Source organism: Theobroma cacao, chromosome 5 (genome assembly GCF_053813885.1).
Source record: "Theobroma cacao isolate CCN51 chromosome 5, ASM5381388v1, whole genome shotgun sequence".
In the NCBI taxonomy this organism is placed as follows: domain Eukaryota; kingdom Viridiplantae; phylum Streptophyta; class Magnoliopsida; order Malvales; family Malvaceae; genus Theobroma; species Theobroma cacao.
This window is the reverse complement of record NC_142643.1, coordinates 33,354,629-33,364,118: the sequence shown is the minus strand read 5'-3', so window position 1 is coordinate 33,364,118 and position 9,490 is coordinate 33,354,629.

Sequence of the window (9,490 nt, the reverse complement as noted above, 5' to 3'; positions counted from 1 at the left end):
CATATGGTTGATCCAAGTGGGGGAGAAGATGACAAGCTCGACTCTATAAAAATATTTATCATGACATACATGTGATGGATAGCATGTTTGCATGCTAAGAGAGTCTCGAAAAATTTACAAAAATCGGTATTGTACCTAAAGGTACAATAAAGTTGATTTAAGCCTCGAACTAGATCAAATGAAAAATTTATGATGAAATTAAGAATTTTAAAGTCCCATAATGGTTTAATATGGTGATTCGGAGTTCGAGGATCAATTTGGAGTCAAACCGAAATTTTTACTATCTAGGGGCAAAATGGTCATTTGCCACCTGAGGACAAAATGAAAATTTTTAGAAAAGATTTTTTTTGGTCCATTTGACTTATTGGAGTATAATTTGACTTATTGGAGTAAGATTTGAGGTTAAGAAGTGAAAAATTTTAATTTCGGTATAATTTGGAGTAAAATGGTAAAATGGTAATTTTACCACCCTAGGGGTAAAATGGTAATTTTGCCACCCCAGGGGCAAAATTGTAATTTTCCACCACCAAGATATTTTTTCAGCACATGGTCTTCCTTCATCCTTATTTTGACCATTGACTAATTGTGTGGTGGAGATAAAAAGGATTAAAATTTTAAAGTTTTAAAAACGGACCAATGACATGATGCCACATGTCATGCCTTTATTAATTTATTATTTTCCTTTTTAAAAGGCACAAAAATCAGCTCATTTTTCACCCTATGGCCGGCCAAACCAGCAAGAAGAGAGAGAAAATAAAAACAAAACCCTAGAGAGAGAAAATCAAAGAAAAAGTGTGAATTTTCAAGAAAATTAAGTGAAAAATGTATGATTTTTCAAACTTAGCTGAAGATTTATCATTTTCATGTATTTTCTATCATTTTCCATGGTTGAATCATGTGATTTGAGGATGAATTTAATTCTGAAAAAATGGGTTAGGAGAGAGAAACTTGTTAGATTAATTTGATTTTAAGTTATGTTAGTGTTTTAAGTTAGTTTAGCATATTTAGGAACCAAACAAGAAGAAAAGAATTTATTTTCCTCTATTACCATTATTGGTCGAATTTTCTAGGGGAATATTGGCTGATGATCTTGATGTTTATTTGAGGAATTATGATGAATAATGATGAATTATGAGTCTAGAAAAATAATGGGAATTTTCGGAGCAAAAATACGAATTTTTACCCATTAGGGGTATTTTTGTAATTTGCTATCGAGACTAATAATTTGCACCACACTGAGGGACATTAAGTCAATTTGGGTGCAATTGAGGTATAGAAACTGAAAAAAATTAATTTAGAGTTTAAACGGATGCGTATAACGATTTAATCGGGTAATAGGCTGAATTAGGTCAGCACTGCATTTAAGCGGTAGTCGGATGAGTTGCATGTCATATCATGCATATATACCGAACCTGAATTGATTTTATAATGGTTAAGCATTGATGTGGTGAATTATGTATTGTATATTGTGGATAGGTGGTGAGCAAATTACATTGGTAAAAGTACAGAAATTGTGCTTGAAGACTGGGATTAGGAGTACATCGACTCCTAGAACTGTGAGTGGACAACTTATTATCTTAAATATCTAGAGTTATTATACTCGTTTGATACTTTTATTGAATGGTGAGCTTAAATTATTAAATATTATGTTTTCTAATTAAAATATTTTTTTAATAAAAATGAGATTTATACTGGTTTTGAAAACTAATATTGTTTTGGGAAAATTGAGTATATGGAGACTGTGTTGAAATTTATGATTTTATATGTTATTGAAATTGGGGCTTATGACACTATGGTAGCATGATGGCTAAATTTTTGGGTTGGCATGAAATATATGAACAGTTTTGGATTGGTCTCGGTAGACTGGATTACATTTTATTCGTCATATTATGCTACTGAAATTTTTATGGGTCTGGTGGTATATTAAACGGTCACTGCAGTGGTGGGGGTTTCCGTGGACTGCCTATAAGAGGAGCACGGTAACTCAATTATATATTTACCTCCAAGGGGAGATGTTGGATGAAGTATCTCCTGAGGTATGATTTGAGTGCACCTCACGTTCGGGCCACCACGTGAGAGTGAGACTCAGCCAACGCTAAGGAACGGCTATGTGTCAAATGTGAAAACATGTTTATGGGTATGGATCATTGAACAGCCTTGGCGGTCTCAGTGGGATACCTTGACAAAGGTACCTGCGAGAATGATTCTGGCAGGGGCCAAGTTTAAGAAATTCATAAGCCGAAAAATTTTGATGAAAAGAAATTATTTGGTATAGATTGAAACGAATTTTATGTTATGAACATTATTGAGATATAACGTTTTTATATTGTCTCCATCTACTCGATTTTAGATGCTTTTGATGGTAATTGTTTACTCACTGGGATTATTTAATCTCACCCCTCTTCCTATCCATTTTTCAGGCTCAGGACAGTTTGTTGATAGTTGATTAAGATGATAATTAATCTCGGAGTTGCATCATAGGAAGTAAGGGTTCATAGCTCTACACCTTCTTGGTTAATTGGGGGCCCACGTGTCACTGTAAATGAAATTTTATACTTTAATTATCTTTATTACTATATGAATAAATTTATTTTACTCTTACGCTACAAAAGTTATTTTAGGAAGACTTTGAAAATATTGTGTTTTAAGAAAATAGAATGTTTTATTTAATATTTTTATTATTTTCAAATAGTTATAATTTTACTTTAAACGAATGTTTTAGACTTCAAAATTTAATTTAAATCATGAAATATGTGTTCCCACTTACATATTACATGTTTACGGATTTCGAAATTTTTAAAAAAATGACGAAAATGCCCTTGTGAGCTAAAAAATAATATTTTATTGTTTTGAGTTGGAAATGACTTATGATTTTTTTGAAATGTGAGATTTAATAACTGTCGCTCACTGGGGAGATGCGGAAGCTGATGCTAAGTCTTGCGGGGTTTCGATCAGCATTCGGGGTAATGAGTGCCTATCGAGACGTCGCGGAGGTTGTTACGGGCTCGATGGGAGTTTCGGGTCTTGACACTACGCATAGCCAATAGGAGGCTTTAGCTCTCTCTCTACACCTCCTTTGTATGTTAGTATGAGGGGAAGCACTAGCTTGGTTGAACTCACGGCTAAGGATGTCACAGATAAGGTATCGGTTAATTGATGTACTTGAATTCGATTAATAAATAAGGTACCCAAATTCTATAATTACTCAAATATTTTTTAGATTTACTACCCTAACCAGGACTCTAATGCATACCCACTATCTCATAATTATCCAAATACATTTAAAAACCCCATTATGTAAAAAAATTATTAAAATACTCTTCATGGGTGCCCAATTACTTAATCCCGAATCTATGCTCGTATCTATATACAATAATATTTTTATTCATATTCTATATAATTCAATAATAATTAAATTTATAAAAACACACAAATAATAAAATTTAAATTTAAATAATCAGACACAAATATCTCAAATATCAACTTAAATAATTAAAAATAAATATCCAAACAACATCTTAAACACATTACAAGTTTAATTCACTATATGGGTTTGTCCTTAATTACATGAAATTTAAAAAATAAATAAGTTCTAAAACTTTCTAATCTCACAACTTATCTTTAGATATATATTTTATAAGTTTGTATAAACAAAGGTATATATATTATAATTAATAATTTTATAAGTTAAAATTTTTGTAACGTTAATACAAAATAGAAAGTAAATATGTTTATATTTAAAGTATATATACTAAAAGTATATATGTAATAGTTGTCACGACCCGGAACCTCCCTCAGGCCCATGACAATCGCCGCGACGTCCCGATTGACACTCATTATCCGGAATGCCAACCGGAACCCCGTAAGGCTTATATATCAGTTTCTTTCCTTTCCTGTGAGCAATCATTGTTAAATATCGAGTTTTTAGAGAATATATACTATTTTAGATCAAAAACAATCAAAATAAAATTTTTGCCACACAGGGGTATTTTGGTCATTTTTTTCTCAAAAATTTCGAAACTGACTAAAACGTTATATACAAGTACAAAACACATAATTCATATTCAAAATGAGTTTAAAAGTCTAACATCTTCATTTAAAATGAAATTACGGTTATTTGAATATAATAAGAAAATAAAAAAATATTAAGGAAAATATTCTATTTTCTTATAAAACAATATTTATAGAGTTATACGTGAATAATTTTTATAGCGTAAAAGCTAAATAAATTTATACATACTGAAATACAGTAAGTTAAAATATTTTAATTTACAATAACAAGAGGGTCCCCGAATGAGCAAAAGTAAAGAGGACTGTGAACCTACGGTTTGAAAAATGCAGATCCAATGGTAGTCCTCGATGAGATCAGCTATCTACAGTCTATACTGAACCTGAAATGGGTGGAAAGGAGGGTAGTGAGATTATAAAATCCCAATGAGTAAACAGACATTATCATAAATATCTAAAGGCGAGTAAAATGGAGGCAAGTTTAAACAACAAATTTCAACCCATTTCATAATGTTTTCAATTTATTTCTTAAACCATAAAATATTTGTAATTTACCAAAACAGTTGTTAAGGCTTATGTCTTTTATTAAAACAAGACTCAAGCCAAAACTAATCCTCGGGGATACCTTGGCCGAGGCATCTAACCGAATCCGCCAAGGGTGTTAAAATATTCACACGTGAAACACATTTTTATTTTTAAAACAAGCCGTCCCTTGGCGTTGGCCGAGTTATACATTCACGTGGGGGTTCGACGTGAAGTGAGCTCTAATACTACACCGGGAGTTACCCTCCTTGCCTCTACAACCGGAGTAACTATATAACTGGGTTTACCGTGCCCTTATAATAGGCAGTCCACGAAAACCCGTCACTGCAGTGACTAACCCACCAATTTTAATAAAATTTCGACAGTATAACTGACTTTTATTTATTTATTCAGCTTGCATAGTAAAAACAACTTACATAAATTTCCCAATGCACTCACAAAATATAGCTACATATACTCATATCTCATAAGCCATTCCTAGGAAAATATATATTTTTCAAGTCAATTTGCAGCCTCCAATTACTCAATTTCATAATCAATATAATATATTTTTATTTATCACATTTATTCCTAAAACATCAAAAATCCCGTTTTAATCTCGTTCTCATTTCATAAAATACATAAAGGGCATTTAAAATAAACTCTAGATAATTTACAATAATAATAAGTTTACTCACCGTTTGTACAAACTAAAAGCTTTCTAAGCGCCTCGATCACTACTCGTCGGGTACGACTTCTTTGCCTTTTCCGGAAGGCTCTCCTCCTAGACACATTACAAAAATTTACACAATTCATCACATTGATGCTAAATCACTATATAATTAACTTAAATCCTATACTAATGCATGGTATGAAATGCAATAGCCTAAAACGGCTTAAACGCGGTATTAACTTATTTTTGGCACTTTGCCGATAAATTGCTAATGCGCTCCATTTTAGCTCTAAATCATCCCATTCTCTCTCCAACATTTCTAACCATTAAATATCAGCCAATAACCTTCTAAAAACAACAAAATCAGCTCACTCCCTTCCTTGAAAAATTCGGCCAAAAATGGGACATTAACTCGGTTAATTTTCTACTTTGTTTTTTATCACGTTTAATCGTTTTTCATCATTTTCTCTTCATTTTCCTTAGAATAAAATCAATTCATCATCATTGTACAGCATTGAGCATCCAGCCAAGAGTGGGTATTGTGAAAATTTAATGATTTCTTGCCCAATTTAATTTCTAAACACATTTAACTAACTAAAACTATCAATATAACTAAAAATCAAAACCTAAAAATTTCAATTTCTCTCCCCTAGAATTTCATCCAGCCCTTGATATCACTTTTTGATCTCTCTCCTCAAGCATGCTAAATGGAAATAAAGGCATAGGAAAGGTAGAAATCAAGCTAAAATCGAAAAATTTTACCGTTAGACGCGTAAACGGTCGAAAATCGCGAATTTCCCTTTGAATTTTCTTGTTTCTCTTTGGTTTTTCTTTTTTTCTTCCTTTCCTCTCTATTTCCTCTCTTGTTCTTCCTTATGGCCGGCCAGCACTTAAAAAGGGGTTTAAATGGGCTGACTTTTCATTAAAATAATATTATTTCATTAAAAAATACCACGTGTCACTTTCCCATTGGCTCATTTTTAAAATTTCATCCATTTGTTTTCAAATTTTCACCATACACTTGTCTTACATATCCATAGCTTAGATAAAATTCTTAGATTTATCCAAAGTCTCGGTGGAGTAATTTTTAAAATTTACACTTTTACCCCCGTAAAAGTGAAAAATTACATTTTTGCCCAAAAAACAGAAAAATTGCCCATAGACATATTTTTCATCCCTTATACTCATACCATTCTCCAATTTTTCAAATTTGATCTAAATTCTCTCAAAATCTCAAATTTTGTCCGCGGGTGGTAAAATTACGATTTTGCCCCTACACTCCAGAAATCACCAGAATTAAACTTTTTCACTTCCTATCAATAAATTATACTCCAAATAGTTAATCTTGGTCAAAAATTTCACTCCATGATCAAATTATTATCTTAGGTGGCAAAATGACGATTTTGCCCCTAAACATCCAAATTTCCAATTTTACCTCAAATGAACCCTCGAACTCCGAACAATCATTTTTAGTCATTCCTTGACTATAAAATATTAAATTTCATCCTACAATTCCTATTTGAACTAGTTCGAGGTTAAATCAACTCAAGAGTACCATTAGGTACAATACCGAGTTTCGTCTATTCTTAGGTGCTTTTCCTAGCATAATAACATGCTACTCAGTGCATGTATGTCATGACATGTGTTTATAGGGTCAGGTTGTACAATAGTAATTATATTCTTTATAAATTAACACAATATATAGAATATATGTATTAAAAGATATTACAAGTTAATTAATAATCATAATTTCATGAATTAATTTAATTAACAATATAGATTTATTTTTAATTACATGAAATTAAAAGAAAAAGCATAATCAGATTCGAGTTTCAAGTACTGAAAGGGTGGTACTCAAACCTGATATGAGTAGTAAAATTACTGCCCGAACTCTACTTGAACTCGATTATAAAGTACCCTAACCCTATATAATCGAGTGTCAACTAAGTTTCATCTCCAGTCATTGAAAGACTCACGCAAGCCTAAAGCTTATCCAATTTCTATGCGCCACATAGAATTTCTCCCAAAGGAGCAACATTACTCCCATACTAATTCTCAAAACCTCAACACTGTGACAGCCTTGGAGGGGGGTCGCGGTCCTGGTTGGAAGTCTAAAGAAAAAAAATAAAGGAAGTGTAGACCACCGCCACACTCAAGGAGGAAGGTCGCAGCGCACTAACATGTTTCACTAGAACACAACTATTCAGGATTTCATTTTTTAGGGCTTTTTGGTGGGTATAAATATGTGATTTTCAGCAGCTGAGAAGAGAGGTTTAAGAAAGGAAAAGAAAACGATAGTAAAGAGAAAAGAAGAAGGTTTAACAAAAGGAGGAAATAAGAAGAAAATGAAAACGATTGAAGATTGAGAATCAACTATAGCTTGTTCTTCATTCTAGTTTTTCATTTCTCTCTTATTCTTTTGCTATAGAAATGATCTATTCTCTTGAAATTGTGATGTTTGCTAAAGAAATAATGATAAACTAAATTCTTTTTCTAGGATTATAGTTTATTTCAATATTTAGTTTATATATATGATATTTCTTTGCTTAGCATTAACGGATATTGTATGGTTCATTCAAATCTATATTTAAGGCTTTTCACTGCTTGATTACTAATTGAAATGATTAGGTTGTCCAAATGCAACTCAACGGAGAGAGTTTAGATTAGACCATTGATTTGAATAGCTTCTGTTCAATTCACTTAGAAGTTAAATGATAGATTTGTATTTAAGATAGACATATACCTAAATACCATTAGGCAACCATATCACATAAATTTAATGAGCTTTTTTTAACTAATTTACATAGACATATAGAATTAATTATAAAGAGTATGTGTGTAAGAATCTCGACAGGGACTTGTACATAAAATTGGATTCTAGGTTAGCTAGTCATCCCTTTAATCTAAGTTTAGAGTAAGAGATTAAATGCAAATGAAATATTGACAGACACCATGATCCTAGGTTTTTAAAGTAATAGTTTTTAGTAAAATCAAATTCATATCCTTAGTTTAGTTTCAGTAGCAAGTTTTCATTAATTAAGTATTCAAATTCGAGTTGCTTGGATAAGATAAATCTTGTTACAAATTTAATACTTTGTAAAATTTTAAGGGCAAATCTCTGTAGGATACAATACTTGACTTACCTCCATATTAGTTGAACAATATGTATGCTTATGTATAAAAAGTCAACAACAGCGGTTATCATGGCTCGAGATATATTGAGCATTTCTGTATCCACTATGGTTTTCGAATCTGCTTTCAATATTGGTGGTAAAGTTCTAGACCCATATCAGAGTTCACTCAAACCAAATCTTGTAAAGGCTATTGTTTGTTGCAAAGATTGACTCTCCAGAAATATTGGCAAAAACATATATTTTTTTATTTTTTGGGTTTAATGTTATTTTAGTGTACTTCATCTTTAGCATAATTATGATTATAATTCAATTTTACTTGAGGTTTTTGCATGTGGTAGTGGATCTATTGTGCTAGCAAACTCTATTAATTTTATTGCATATGGATTAAAACTAGTTAGTATTCTTATAGTTACAATCACTTTTATGGTTTCAACTTACAAGTAGGAATAATATTCATGGATTAATACATTTTTTTTTTAATTTTGTAGAATCTACAAACATGGAGTTAAGTGAGATTACTGAGGATATCATGAACACAGATATCATTGAAATGATCTTCATTAAAAGGTTATTAGTGTTTAAATTATATCTTAAAGTTTATATAAATTTTTTATTTGACACAATTTTTATTGATTTATTATTTGTATGTCATAAATAGGTTATGGTGGTACGAATGTGGCCATGGCGAGGAAAGATGTTCTTGATTTTGTTGGTGTTATGGTTGATATTGTCACGACCCGGAACTCCCCATCGGGCCAGTGACAACCGCCGCGAGGCCTCGACAGACATTCTTCACCCCGAATGCCGATTGAAACCCCGCAAGGCTTAGCATCAACTTCCGCATCTCCCCGGTGAGCAACAATTATTAAATCTCGCATTTCAAAAAAATCATAAGTCATTTTTAAATAAGAACAATAAAATATTATTTTCTAGCTCACAGGGGTATTTCGTAATTTTTCGTCACAAATCTTAAAACTTGCTAAAAATGTAGTAGGTAAGCAGAAAATATATATTTAATGATTTAAAAACAAATTAAGTATCTAAAACGTTCATTTGAAAGCAAATTGTTGACAACTAGCACTATTCAAAAATAATAAATAAAATATTCTATTTTCTCATAAAATAAATTTTTATAGAAATATTCGTAAATAAT